The sequence below is a fragment of the Petromyzon marinus genome, chromosome 46, assembly GCF_048934315.1.
Source record: "Petromyzon marinus isolate PM22_M1 ecotype Great Lakes invasive population chromosome 46, UKy_Petmar_22M1.pri1.0, whole genome shotgun sequence".
In the NCBI taxonomy this organism is placed as follows: Eukaryota; Metazoa; Chordata; class Hyperoartia; order Petromyzontiformes; family Petromyzontidae; genus Petromyzon; species Petromyzon marinus.
Window position 1 is genome coordinate 5,335,972 of NC_133712.1, and position 14,662 is coordinate 5,350,633.

The 14,662-nt window shown below is 44.5% G+C and overlaps 1 long non-coding RNA gene across 1 annotated transcript; it reads right to left on the bottom strand.

Moving 5' to 3' along the window:
- Positions 1–3,566: 3,566 nt before the first annotated feature.
- Positions 3,567–7,566, bottom strand: LOC142930980 (uncharacterized). Its single transcript, XR_012946975.1, has 4 exons — positions 7,122–7,566; positions 6,464–6,636; positions 5,687–6,070; positions 3,567–5,035 (listed from the first exon to the last, which is right to left on the bottom strand). It is a non-coding gene; the product is annotated as an uncharacterized LOC142930980 (long non-coding RNA).
- Positions 7,567–14,662: the final 7,096 nt, after the last annotated feature.

Genomic DNA, 14,662 nt, shown 5'->3' on the forward strand with positions numbered 1-14,662 from the left:
GCTTTTGTGCAATGCCCCAATGTCCGAAGAGGTGCAAGATGCCGCCCAAGGCAGTGGACCGGCGTCAAGAACCTGGTCAAAATGTGCAAAATTTTGATATCGGAGATCCCATGTTGTGTAATTAATATCAGAGTCGTGTGTGGGGGAGGTGTGCATCGGGCTATGCCTTCGGCAATGTATTGGTAATTGTCGTTATCCATCGAGTTGGTTCGGACCACCTGCAGTGCGTTGTTGTGCTAACTGCATCGGGATCATGATCGTCGTACGTCGGGTTATTTAAAAAAAATAACTCCTCTCATTGCGGATTGTTGTTCTTCCCGTATCACGTAGTTGATTTTTAAAAAGTATTAGCCGGGACGACTATCTTTTTAATGGGGGGGGGGTGACTTAGAGATAGTGTGCTGACTAGCGACCAGAAGTGGAAATTGCGGGTGTGAGAACAGTATGGGCAGAACGAAAGACAGATACATGGGAGCGACCACAAGGGGGAATATCTGGGCCAAGGGTCAGAGAGGGGATCCATCTGGGAGTTCCCAGAACCAGCTGGAGAGTTTGAGAAAGGGGGCGTGGCCAGGGTTGAGCCACAGCCACGCTGGGAAGATATAAGCGAGCGAGGAAGTGGGTTCTGGGCTATCGTGAGGGGTCGGAGTCCTGGTCATTGTCGCTGTCATCTTCGTCGTCGCTGTCATCGCTTCGTCTTCATCGTCGCTAGATAGTCAGCCAGCTCTCTAGTCAAATGGGCGCCATAAAGCTAGACTGTTAGCGTTTTATTCCGTGCTACCGAGTCGTAGTCGTGTGAGTGTGAGGAAATAAAGGAGAAGCCTCTGCAGTTTATGTCTCCAGAGTCGTTCAACTACATACTTAACAATTCTAGATTTGAAGTTTTCGTGACTGCAAGGATCCATACTCTTTGGTTCTTTCGGTAAAGTCACGTAGGTAAAAAATTAATTAAAAATGAAACAAAAAATTAAAACAACTAAATAAACCACAACGTTTCAGAGGCAACACAAGCTTCCGTCATCAGGTGGAACAGCCACAGCAAAATTACTGTGGTGAGTAGAGACAGCTTTTTGTGACAAGAGATTATATAGGGTAAGAAGGGGGGAGGAGCCAGGGAGGATGGATTGGGACCCTGTTGACAACATGACAACAACCTCTGATAATTAATTGTCAACCAAATGTAAAGCTAACTTGATCGTTAAATTCAACCTCCTATCAAAGAAAAAACAGAACCACACATTAAAAAGTTAGATGTCAACAAAATTGTTATCAATCAGAGTAGCATCCCAATTTCTGACAATCTAAAATCGGTACAAGCTAAAGGGCTGAATTTCGCAGTTACCCCTAAACATACTCCAGTGGAGGATATGATCTCCCAGGTCGATGTAGCCCTCAAAGGCTTGGGACACATCCAAACAGATGTTGCTAGAGCTGAGATTGCCACTGTCCTCAAAAATGCTAAGAAACCCATTAGCAACATTAGCAAAAATGAGCGCTCTGAACTCGCAAATTTGAAAAAGAGGGATGACATAGTCATCCTCTCGGCCGACAAGGGAAATGCCACTGTGATCATGGATAAAACCACATACAACAACAAAATCCAGGACCTACTCAATGATAGCAGTTACTCCAAAATCAATAGAGATCCGATTAACAGTCTAACTACTAAAACTAACAAGATCATTACCAGTTCGACTTCCCAAATAAAACCAGTCAAACGGCTCTCCCTAAAACCCTCAGCTCCTAGACCACCCAGATTCTATGGTCTTCACAAGATCCATAAAGAAGGTACCCCACTGCGGCCCATCGTGTCCACGATCAACTCACCTACCTACAAACTAGCCCATTTTCTGTCAGATACTTTGCTTCCCTTTACTGGCAAGACCACTTCAGCAGTTCTTAATTCAACTCACTTGGTCTATCTAATTAAGGACATTTCACTGTCCCCTGATGATGTCCTCGTCAGCTTTGATGTGGTCTCTCTATTCACCAAGGTTCCAGTGCCTGACACCATAACAATAATTTAAGACTTAGTCCAACATGGATTGAACCCTGATATCCCTGCGCTGGTTAGGCATTGCCTCACCAACACGTACTTCACCTGGAATGGTACTTTCTTCAATCAAAATGAGGGTACCCCCATGGGTTACCCCTTGTCACCAGTGATAGCCAATGTTTTCATGGAGAAATTTCAAACAGACGCCATCCAGACATCCACCCTGTGTCCTTCCCTGTGGAAGAGATATGTGGATGACACTTTCGTCATTTGGCCACATGGCCTTCCAGCATTGAACCAATTTCTCGACCACATTAACTCCATACACCTATCCATCAAATTCACCATGGAAGTGGAGAAGGATGGCAAGCTAAAATTATTGGATGTTCTGTTTGAGAGGGAGTCCAATGGCTCTTTGGGACATTCTGTCTACAGGAAGGCCACCCACACAGACTCCTATCTGAAACCTGATTCCCACCACCGTCCGGCACAGAAGAATTCCCTCATCAAAACACTACACCATAGGGCCCACTGCATCTCTGACAAACACCACCTGGCCAATGAATTAGAACATGTACACCTGGCCCTTAAGATGAATGGATATTTGGACCGTACTATCCGCAGAGTTGTTTCTCCTACCATGGAGAAACAACTCTACCATGGAGAAACAACCCCCTGAGATTCCGATCAAAACCATCACGTTACCATACATAGCAGGCGTTACCAAAAAGGTTTCCAAAATTCTAAACAAACACAAGATCCAGGTCCGATTCAGTACAATACACAAAATACGTGATCTAATCCCATCCGTAAAGAATGTCATTCCTGACTTACAGTACCCTGGTGTCTACAAACTGAGTTGCATTTGTGGTGATTGTTATATTGGGGAAACGAAGCAACGTATCTGACCGCATTCACGAGCACAAGTCAGATTTGAAACACGATAGGACAAATTCTTCTGCCGTGGCTGATCATTGCTACCAAAGTACTCTGCAAGCCATCTGGATACCACCAAAGATTTGTCCATGAATCCATCCAGATATACAAACATAGTCGTAACTTCAACCAAGAGGATGGTTTAAAATTGAGCATTCATTGGAAGGATGTTATTAATCAAGTAAAACTTTAGCTGCTTTAGAGTTTATATTCATATCCATATCTCCGGTCTTTTACTCCCAGCCTTACACACTACCATCACTAGGAAATTTGACGTGCAACGTTTCAATCGTGCAAAATTGTCCCCCATCCCACTCTCCCCCGCCCCCCGCTGCCCCCCCCTAATCCGTTGTACATGAGTACCATGCCCAGGAGCTTCAATAATCTCCGTCCCCCAACACTCACCCCCCTCCCTACCCTGCATCCGTCCTCCCTGGCTCCTCCCCCCTTCTTACCATATATAATCGCTTGTCACAAATAGCTCTCTCTACTCACCACAGTATATTTTACTGTGGCTGTTCATCCTGATGACGGAAGCTTGTGTTGCCTCCGAAACGTCGTGATTTGATTTAGTTGTTTTCATTGTTTTTTTACTTTTTACCAACGTGACTTTATCGAAGGAACCAGAGTATACTTAACAATATTAAAACATTTAATTCCCACTCACAACCAACATCAGTGATGATAATCTGAATATGTCCTGGGCCTCTCCTAGGTCAACTCGGCCTCAAATGAGTACCTGGTGCGGTGTGTGTAAACATCGCTACTGTTGAGTCAAAGGCGACCTTCATAAACGCTGTGAAGGCAGGCTATACAGGGGATCGTTGTCGTGTATGTTTTGTGTGAGTGCGCTTACATGCCCCCTTGTGTGTGAAATTGTTGGGATCCATTATGCGCCTTCCGACAAACAAGCCAGCATCATCGGGAATCAAGGCAAGTGAAGTTAAAACTGATTTTTCTTTCTATTTACCAACATTTATTTGGTATGTTATGTATAATATAGTATTTATTACAGTATAAAATGCAAATGTTCAATATTTTGTATGAGTTTAACAATGTTTCCCTTTTAAAAACGTCTTATAAACCGTTCGACTTATGAACAGGTGATAAGTCGAGGGCTGCCCATATATTTGACAATATTAAAACATTTAATCCCCCTCACCACTTCCCCCACAACAACAGACGAACTTAATAAGAGCGCGTCCGAACCGATGCAATCTCTTGCGGATGGTTGGTGATTGGGATTTGGGGACCTCAATAATTTTTTCTGCACTGTCCATGTCACTCTGTACCATGGCTTTCATTTGTTCAGCATCGTGAGGCTTAGAGTCTGCCTTAACCGTGCTCTCGGACTCCAGGAGAGGGTTAACAGTGTCGTCTGCGTTTATAGGCAGAGACAATATGGAGCCCATGCTCGTCTCGGCTCCATTTTGGGTCGCCTCATCGACTGCCTCAATTGAAATATGAAATTCCTCAATATCCAGAGGCTTGATGTCCGCATCAATTCTGGTCTCCGACTCTGGGAGGGGGTCAGCAATTGATGCTGTCGAAGACACAGCAGTGTTCACATCTTCCACCTGAATGCTGCATTTTGTGGTGGATGTTGAGCTAGTGGCTGTAGGCATCTCCACATCCAAAATGGTTCCGGCGCTTAATACAACAGAAGCAGAAGCCAGGAAGGCGTCAGTCCTTGGCTCAATTAAGGGGACTGCAACGGCGGCTGGAGATGGAAGGAAAGTGGCAGTGGACACCTTAGTGGCCAAAATGGGAATTGCCACTCCGGAAGAGCTGCAGCAAACTGATTCGACTGGAATTTGGCCAGGAGAAGTAAGTTGTGGAATTGAGGGAAGGTGGCAAGGTGCTGGAGCCGGGATGAAGAAGTTGTTGGGGTCCGAATCCAGCCAGCATAATTGGTAGGGGTCCATTGTCTTGGAAGGGATGTTGTAGGGGTCCAGAATAGGGAAGGTCTTGGTTGCAGGAGCCAGATGGGAGTTGATCTTGCATGCTGGTGCCTGGTGAAGTCCAGGTGGTGGAGCTGGAGCTGCACTCATCCATGGGTGCTTGAGAGCACTTTTCAGAGTTAGACGGTCATTTGGGTTCCAGCTGAAAACAAAGAGACAAGTACCGATGAGAAGATCAGCAAAATATACATACCCAAATGACACATTATAGTGATACAATAAACTTACATCCACTTGATAAAGTATCTAAGGGTTTGCAGGTATGTGAATATAGGTATGGTAAGTCCACGCTCAAAGTGTGCGTACACAACGTGTTATCGCTAAAGTAAAGTTCTTCCATTCGGGAACGGGCTTTCTGAGCGGTTCATGACAAACAACTTTATTCAGCTGCATGGCTGAGCAGTATAGGAATTCTAGGTATATGCGCGGAATAATATAATGATATAGTACGTGGTGGCGTACCCTCATCACAGTTTTTTTTCTCGCCATGGGATGACTGCAAGCTAATTTTATAGTGAAAATGTGCAAATGTGCATGGTTTTTATTTGTTTATCTCTGTAATGTGTAAACGGTAATTCCTCACTAAATGCATTTTTTCTTAATACAGAACATCTACTAGCGCGTTAAATGAGGATACAGTACTGCATTTGCCCTTTCATTCTTTACCTAGTTTCTTCTGCAGAGATATGCAAGATAGCTGTACATTGCAAAGGGGATGCATATTCCCTTGTGATATAGAAATTGACTGGAATTTTGTTACAGTTGAGGGAAACTTAAAGAGTGGGACACTCACCATAGGATGGAGCTGATGAAGTCCAGGAACAATGGGTCTCTCGTTTTCAGAAACTTCTTGAGTCGGCAACACTTAGGGGTCTCCTGCAGACATTCCTTGGTCAGTTGCCCAAAGAAGTCTGCAGTGGGTACAATCGCAAACGATGTCATGCATTAAAATATTATTAATGTGCACAAGGCTGTGATGTACAACGAAGGCTGTGATGTACAACGAAGGCTGTGAAGGACGTGGGGAAACAACCCAACTTTCACGTCATTGTGCAGCCAGACGAGTGATGTTATAACACCTAATCGCATATTAAAATTAAAATTTGCAGTACTCACTGAAATACCGAGGACCGTCTGGTGCAGCGTGCAGCATCTCAAAGGGTGGTGTTCCCACAATCTGAAAATAAACGATACATTTGCTCTTATGTCACTGGCGAGTTAAGAGGCGTTTTCTGTACGTACTTACATACATGGTGTGTATCCTATTGATTGAATTATTCATTATTGAGTAATCACTTGATTTCACGTAATATGAAGCTGTTTAAAATTGAATTTGTACTCAAAGTCAAATGAGCATTGAGGCAGTGATCATAGCCTGGCTGCAGCCCTGAGTCAGTGGTAAAACTCCATTCATACGTCACAGGTGAATATATCTCTATGACAACCAATGTCGACTTCCCTAAAAAGTAGTACTCATTTTATCAACACTGTAGGGCTGAATAAACCCCAACCAGATTTGAACCCACAATCTTTCGCTAATAAATATACAAAATTATACAATTAATGTTACCTTTGTGAGGCCAGCGATCGCCTGAATCTTGCTGCTTATTGACATCAGTCGTTTGCCGACAGATATCTCAGCTAGTATGCACCCGGCAGCCCACATGTCAATTGATGTTCCAAACGGCTGGCCCAGCAAGACTTCGGGAGCGTTGTATCCGTGCGTCCCAAAGGAATAACCGGCTGGAGAAAAATAAAAAAATACAATATTGCTTAGGTGGCCTGTAGGAGTCATAGTTTCACTAAAAGAATCCCCAATGTGTTCGCACCCTGTCCTGCATGATATGTGATAGTTTTCAAGTTTCAAGTTTTCATTTATTAGGTATAGCCCTGTGAGCCATGCGGCTCTTAAGTCGGGTGCAACCGCAACAAACAAAATATGACAGGACGTGATTTTACACGGAAGTGGACATTCCCAATGCACGGTTGTGAATTGGAGGTTCTAAGGAGTTGTGAGCATTCCCTTAATACCTCGTGTGGAGCTACCATGCACAGGCATCACTGCGTGAGCTCTTGTGATATCTGCTATATTAATTTCACATCAGCATCGTTCACGCAATTTGCATGAACGACGATATATAAAACACAAAATTATTCCAGATAACAGGATCTGTAGGAATATTTAGAAATGCGATGATGTGTATAAATGTATATAAAGTGTAACTTACGAAATTCAGATTCAAAAAAACTTCCTCCGAAGTCGGCCAATCGGATGGCTGCCGTGTGGTGATCTTTCACCAAGATGTTTTCCTGAAAAAATTAAGAAAACGGATGCATTATTTGTATTGTATTTAACCAAATGAGAGTCCATTAAGATGATTCCTGTCTGTATGGAAGAATGGCGTTCATTTTGTGCACTGTACATCTAACGTTATAAGTGTAAATGAATTATTTCTCGAGTCGGAAGCAGGGGGATCAAAAATTATCGTAAAGATGATCCAATACAACATCTTGTACTGAAGTTGGTCATGAAAACAAAACACTTATAATGGGAAGAATTGACATGGCGACTCTTCTCATCGGCGCGAACCGAGTTGTTCCGCAATTCAGGATGGTAAAAAAAGAAAAACCTGAATAATTACGTACAAGAATGAAAATAGGGTCACGGATAATTGGTGTTTCTGTGGACTCTACAGCTGCCATGGATAATGGGAGTCATAGGTAATATGATCACGGATAAGAGCTCTTCTGTATGAGGCAGCTGTGATGGGAATTCAACTGGCCACCACGTGGCAAAGAGCTACAGGTGCATGAGGCGCATACACTGCTCGATATGTTTAAAAGATCACCGTAAAGGTGCAGGCCTGCAATTATTTGCTCACCCCTCTACTTCCAGAAAGGCCTCCATCATTGAGTAGGTCGAGAGAGCTACTTAAATGGTTTTGGGATACTCGTATACACAGCCAAATGTCTCAAAAGTGGTCGGAGTACCCACACTTTACGCCACCACTTGTGACGTTGTGATGAACTGTGTTGTACTTATTTATACTTCTGGGTGTATAGAGGTGGTGGGTGGGTGGGTGGTTGGAGAGTTGGGATTTCAGAACCTGTCCACTGTTGCAATTGCCAAGCCGGGAGATCAAATTGAATTGATTCCCTCTGGGTTTAAAGTCTAGTGTGCTACCCATGACACCATGGCAGCGTCCCTTAGACCTGCTTAATTCCTCTAAAAGAAATGTAATGATAAACCCTTACCAGCTTGAGGTCCCCATGGACTACGCCGTTCTTCTTCAGGAAGGCCAGCACTTCCATCAGGGATCGGGCGTATCTCTTGACGGAGGACAGAGTAAATGCTCCGTTCGATTTCACCACGTCTAAGAGGCTGCCCGCGCTGACAACGGAAAACGCACAACACAGAGTGCAGGATGGTTAATTAAACACAGCATCAAGCACAAAGGCACCAGCACATCCACACATGCACGGCAAGTCCTAGAACACTAAAGGTGAGGTAAGACATTCGAGGTGTAACAATGCATGGAATACGTGCTGACTGCAGATAGTTGTTTTCTTTTTTGCAAACTGGTTACGAAATGGTTAATGCATCTGCTTCTTAACAATTCAGTGTAGCATAGCTAAGGATTGAGCACTGATCGAGATGAAGCAGCTGCCAAGCTTGTAGTTTTACACATCCTGTAAGTGTCACGCTTGTAATGGACTTAGTGTTCTTACTTGATGTAGTCCAACACGAGATAATGGTAATCTCCCACGACGAAGTTTTCCTCAAGCCGGATGATGCTTTCGTGTCTCAACATCTTGAGGAAGCCAGCCTCGTTATATCCTTCCGCGTCCGTGACGCTGCGTGAAGAAATACAAACACTTTTGAGAATGTCGAAAATAGGATCATCATTAAAATAGAATGCTTCATGTCGAGGTAGGCACACGTGAGTTTGTGTTGCAGGAAAACTTTTCAGTGAAGATTGTGATGCACAATCATGACTTGGTCTCTCACCTTAATGTGGAGTCAATCATCTTGAGGGCCATCTCCTTGTGGTTCCTGTGGTCCCAGCATCTGAACACCTGGCCAAATGTTCCTTCACCCAGTTTTTCCAAAACCGCATAGCGATTGTTGAGGAGATTTGTCGCCATCTGGTCAAGAGGGAGTGGTGCAGAAGAGTGCAAGCAATCAGTACAAGTGGCCGTTTTGACAGTAGTTTCCTAACTCCTCATTACTCTTTAAATTGAAATTAGTTTCAATAAAAAAATCCACATGGGGTTAACTCAACCCGGCATGCCCCTTGGGTTCATTAAATAGGTTCGACTTTTTCAGTCGCTCAAACGGTGCTGGACAATTGTTGCACCCAGTCTCTTCAAATGTAAGTAAGTACAGCCCTGCAATTGCTTGCTCATACAGCTTATGGTGAAAGGGCCTCCACGAGAAGGATCTCTATAGAGTAGTCTATCTGCTCTTTCCCCCTAATGAGACGTATTGATAGAGGTGGGAGTCGCCACACTCGACCACATCACACACGACTTGCTGCCAAACTACCACCTGTGGTGTAACATTTTCACTTCTGGGTGAACATTAAATACACCCAAGAGGAGTACATCCGTGGAGATGGAGCAATGAAATCAGCTCGTTTTTAGATACTAGATGGATTGTTGCATCAAAGGACTTGTGGGAGATGGTAAAGGCTTATCAGGCCTTCATCCACCAATGAATTGATCATGTTTGATGATAGCCTTTATTTCCTGCTTGCATACATTCAGCAAGTTCACAACATTTCTCTCCCTTATCTACTCCTCTCATATCGCTAAATAGGTATCTTAAGTTTGGATATTTTGTGAACTCTCTTTTATAGTTATTTCTTGCCTATATATCTCATTCATACTATGTCTCTTGGCTACAACTCCTTACACCTCTAAATCTTATTTGTATCTAGTTTTATCTAATTGTACGACTTAATTTTGTCCGTATCTCATATCATATCCCTACATGTCTTTGTCTTGTTTGTGTCCTAATTTCATCTCTCTGCATCACCTATGTAGGTGTGATACACACGTGATAAAGCTAAATCACAGGCATAGGTATGCAGTACAGACAGGAAAAAGAGCTTCATAGCTCACCGGATTTCTCCAGCATAAATAAAGATTCTGATATCTTTGATTTGAAGCTTTCGTTACTGCAGGAATCCATACTCTCTGGTTCTTTCGGTAAAAGTCATGTAGATAGTAAAAAAAATAATGAAAGAAATCACGACGTTTCGGTCGCAACACAAGCGGCCGTCTTCAGGTGAGAAAAATTATCTGCTGTTGTGGTTTTATATAGGCACGGGGAGGAGGAGTTTGGCTGTAGAGAGGGGGAGGGTTTGTGGTGTGCATGGACGTGTAGGGCTGTAGAAATTAGCAAGTAAATTGACTTGTAGTCATCGGACAACAAGACACACGGGTGGGTGAGTGAAAATCAGAGAAGATGGATTCAGATTGAGCAATCATTGGAAGGATGTGATCAACTACGTTATATTTTAACTGCTATGATTTTCACTCACCCACCCGTGTGTCTTGTTGTCCGATTACTGCAAGTCAATTTACTTGCTAATTTCTCCAGCCCCACCCGTCCATGCACACCACAAACCCTCCCCCTCTCCCCTGTGAACCTCTACAGCCGAACTCCTCCTCCCCCCCCCCCCCCCCCGTGCCTAACCCCTACAGCCAAACTCCCCCCCCCCCGTGCCTAACCCCTACAGGCAAACTCCCCCCCCCCCGTGCCTAACCCTACAGGCAAACCCCCCCCCCCCCGTGCCTAACCCTACAGCCAAACTCCCCCCCCCCGTGCCTAACCCTACAGGCAAACTCCCCCCCCCCCGTGCCTAACCCCTGGTAGGAACATTGGAATATTGCGCAATTGTATTACACGGACGGACACATGAATCTATTGCAGGCTGGTACACTCAGTTTACAACTTCGTTCCTACCAGTATAAAATAGATTCTTACCTTGCGTTGAGAAAAACAAAAATATCTTGAAGTTTGGAGACGCGATTCTGCTGCTCGCGGCCGTCGTGGGAGCCCAATCGCGTAGAAGTGAAGTCGCCCCGCCCACGTAATGACGCTACGCTGCCCAGCCCCTCCCCCTTCCGGCGTAGCCACGCCCCCTCCAAACTGTGGCCCCGCCCTCCCACGCCACTCTCCCAACACGGCCCCGCCCCTATGTCTCTCCCACTGTCACGGCTTCTGTACATAGACGCCCGCGTTCTGTATAAATATATTTCCCCAACTCTGTACATTTGTAAATATATACACGGAGTGAAACATTTCTGAACATCGATTTTAATGTATTTAATTCAGTGAATGCAGTGTGAACTGAAATATAGCTTTTGTGTTATGGTCGAAACGTGAGAATTTTTATTGTTTTATATATATTTTATTATTTTATTGTTTCCCTTCAACGTGACTTTACCGAAAGAGCTAAGATTATGAAATATAGCTATTAATATGTATATCCCTGCTAACAGCGTCAGTTATATTTTAAAAATATGTAATGATAATATAACTTTTTTGCGAATGTTTTTATTATTGTGTTAGAGTTATACCAGCGATAATTGATCGAAATTATATGCGATATGAAGAAGGGCCATTTCGCAGACTATCCGTTTTCCTTTTCAGCGGTGTTAATGGCGAGTGTGTTGAGTTTTGTTTCGTGTTCGTTTTTGTTTGGCTGTTTTTGCTATAATTTCTATTTTCTGCACCGTTGTACATGTACATGTTTTCACTCTATCGCTTTTGTCATGTTGGTGACCCAGGTCTTGCGCTCTTCTCACCTGGTGAGCCTAAACGTCAAACCCAATCAACGAATCGTTCATTCTTTACACATCGATAGACACCCCTGTATCTTGTTCAACTTTTCCATACCTTAATTTTGTAACCTAATTACGATCCAAACTTGATTTGAAGCTTTCATGACTGCAGGAATGACTCTTTGGTTCTTTCGGTAAAGTCACGTAGAAAGAAAATAAAATAAACAATAGAATGACATTTCGAGTCCTATTCGGCCGTCTGAAATGCTTTCTTTACGATATTAGGAAACCACTGGTGATATGCACTTTTAAATCTAGATTAAAAACTAACTTATAAAAAAATTGTGTTTAGTTTGTCCTTCCCCCGCATCTCCAATTAGCACGGTTGAATGCAGACGGTGCGAAATAAGTTCAACAACAACCTCCATTCGTCACTCCGTGGCGGTGACATCACCACGGTGATTATGCCAGGCGAAGTGCACTTTAAAGTGAGGCGACTGGCCGATTGCACCACCTGTGCACCCAACTGTGCCCACCTACTATGTTTAGCCACCTGGCGCTTGCTCGGGTTTGTGAGCGTCGCTCCATAGCCCTCCGTTCATGCTGAAGGGCGACTGCCTCCAACTACCCAGTAGCGTCCTTCACAAGCCTCCTCCACAGAGGCCGATCTTGACACCGCTGGTACCAGTCATCGGAAAGCACACTTAGCTCTACATCCTCTTGTACCACATGATTACATCTCTTCTCGAGCCCCTGCCACGTCCATTTGGCCCCCTCTATCTGGCTAAACAAAAGCTATTTAGGCATGCGGTGGCTGTACATGCAGGCTCTATAACCCAGCCAACGCAGCCTTGCCTGCCGGAGCTCACCGATTAACTTTGTCGAGCTCTTTCAAGGATTTGTGAGGTCCTCACACAATCCAGCCTGGCTAAACCCAGGATGGATCGTAGGCATGCCAGCCTGAATGTGTCTTACTGGCGAAGATGTTCCATTGGGGGGGGGGGGGGTCCGCTTTTCCGCAAGAATACAGGGCATGACGGTGGCCGTGAATACCCGAGGCTTCATGTGGAGCAACAGACCAGGAAGCTTCCACACAGCTTTACCCAGCCGATGAACAGATGCCACTCGACTGATTCGGAGTGAGACTTTGCTATCAAATCGGAGCTGGTCATAAGCACACTGCCCAGGTATGGAAAACTCTCCACTCTCTCGACAACTGCCCCATCACCAATCGGGAGTTGAGGGGGTGGAGTGTTTGATGGCACAAAATACCCAGCCAGGTGCTTAGTTTTGGTGGGGCTGATGGTAAGTTTATAGCACGCTCCAGGTCTAGCAGCAGCGCTTCCAACTTCTTCTAAGTGAACAGCAATCACTAGATCATCAGCATAATGATTGTGAGCAGTCAGGGACTCCAAAAGCATGAAGAAAAAAGTTCAACATTCATTACCACTCCCCACCTTAAACACCTACACACACAGCGACAAAAGACACGTTTGACAAAGTCCCTCCTGCAGGAGAGAAGGCTTAAAAACGTGAAACCAAATTTATTTTTACATCATTTCTTTGCGGTCTACTTGTCAGCACCACAACATCCATGTGGGAACAAGTCATTAAACTGGTAATGCAGGGGGTGCAGGGTTATCAAAAAAGCTTGCGCTTATGTGTGCACATGTGAGTGCTAACATCTATGTTCATGTGATTCTGTTAGAGTGCATGGGCATTGCACGTGTGAAAACTTATTATTTACACGCGCAGGACATGAGTTTCTCATTATTTGATGGAAAGTATTAAAGCTGGTTTATCACTCATTTTGCTGGTGATGCTCAATGTAGCTAGCTGTAGCTGGTATTATCAGCTGTTAATGATAATGTGAGATGATGTTGGTGACACTGGGTGTGTTTTGGGGTGTTGCCGTTGAGTCTGGGTGTTACTGGCCACACAGGGTACTTGTATCCGTGTGTTGTTAACGTCGCAGTTACAGGAGACCCTGTGTGACTCGAGCAGTTGGTATAAACTACGCGTCTTATTTGTACTCTGGTAGACTTTAGGAGTTGCTGTGAACTGTGTTGTTAGAATTTACTGGCCGAACAGATGTCGCTATCAACTCCCATGTATTGTTAGATACTCCAGTTGACTCGGTGTTGCTGTTAACTGCGTGTTGTTCGAATTCGCCAGTTGATCCTGGATGTTGCTGTTAATTGCGTTTGTTGTTGATGTCGCCTCGTATCAATGGGAGACGTTTGTTGTCCGCCCTGCACCAATGCCAGTTCACTCCCCTCCAGGACTCTCACCGCCTCTCTTTACATCTTCATTTTTTCGGCCACGCCTGCCGGAAGCCTCCCCTGCATCACGGAGAAGTGAGCAACCGCGGGTCGCACTGGGATGAAAAGTGGAACACTCCCGACCCACATGCCGGCCGCTCAATATAGGACCACAGAGCTTGAGCAATTGTTGGCACTGGTTCTGGCTATTTACCCCGCTTGTCTGTGTATTATCATGCCTCCACGCGAAAACTGCATGTGTTACAAATTCTACCACGTTTATAGATGGAATTTTCATGCAAGATGCTAAATACATGCAGAATATTATTATTTTTAAGATGTGGAGGGACACACACACATGGAAATGCAAGCATCAGGATTTGAGGACACAGATAGTGACCAGTGAATAAATTAAGAGAACAGCCGCCATTGAGTGATGTGACCGTAGCAGCTGTGCCAGGCTAGGTGCATTTTGAGATTATGGAACACAAAATCACCCACATGGAGATATGCAGACATGTGCTTGGCACAGAGGCACATGAAAACGAATGGTTCTTCAGAAATATTATCTGGCGGGCTACAAAAAGTTAGCGATGTAATATCACGTGCCACGCGTACATGTTACGTCACATGACTTATTTACGTCATGTCAGCTATGTGACAGCTAATCACCATAGTTTGTCTCCAACTCTCATCCCTATCTCTTGCATATCACT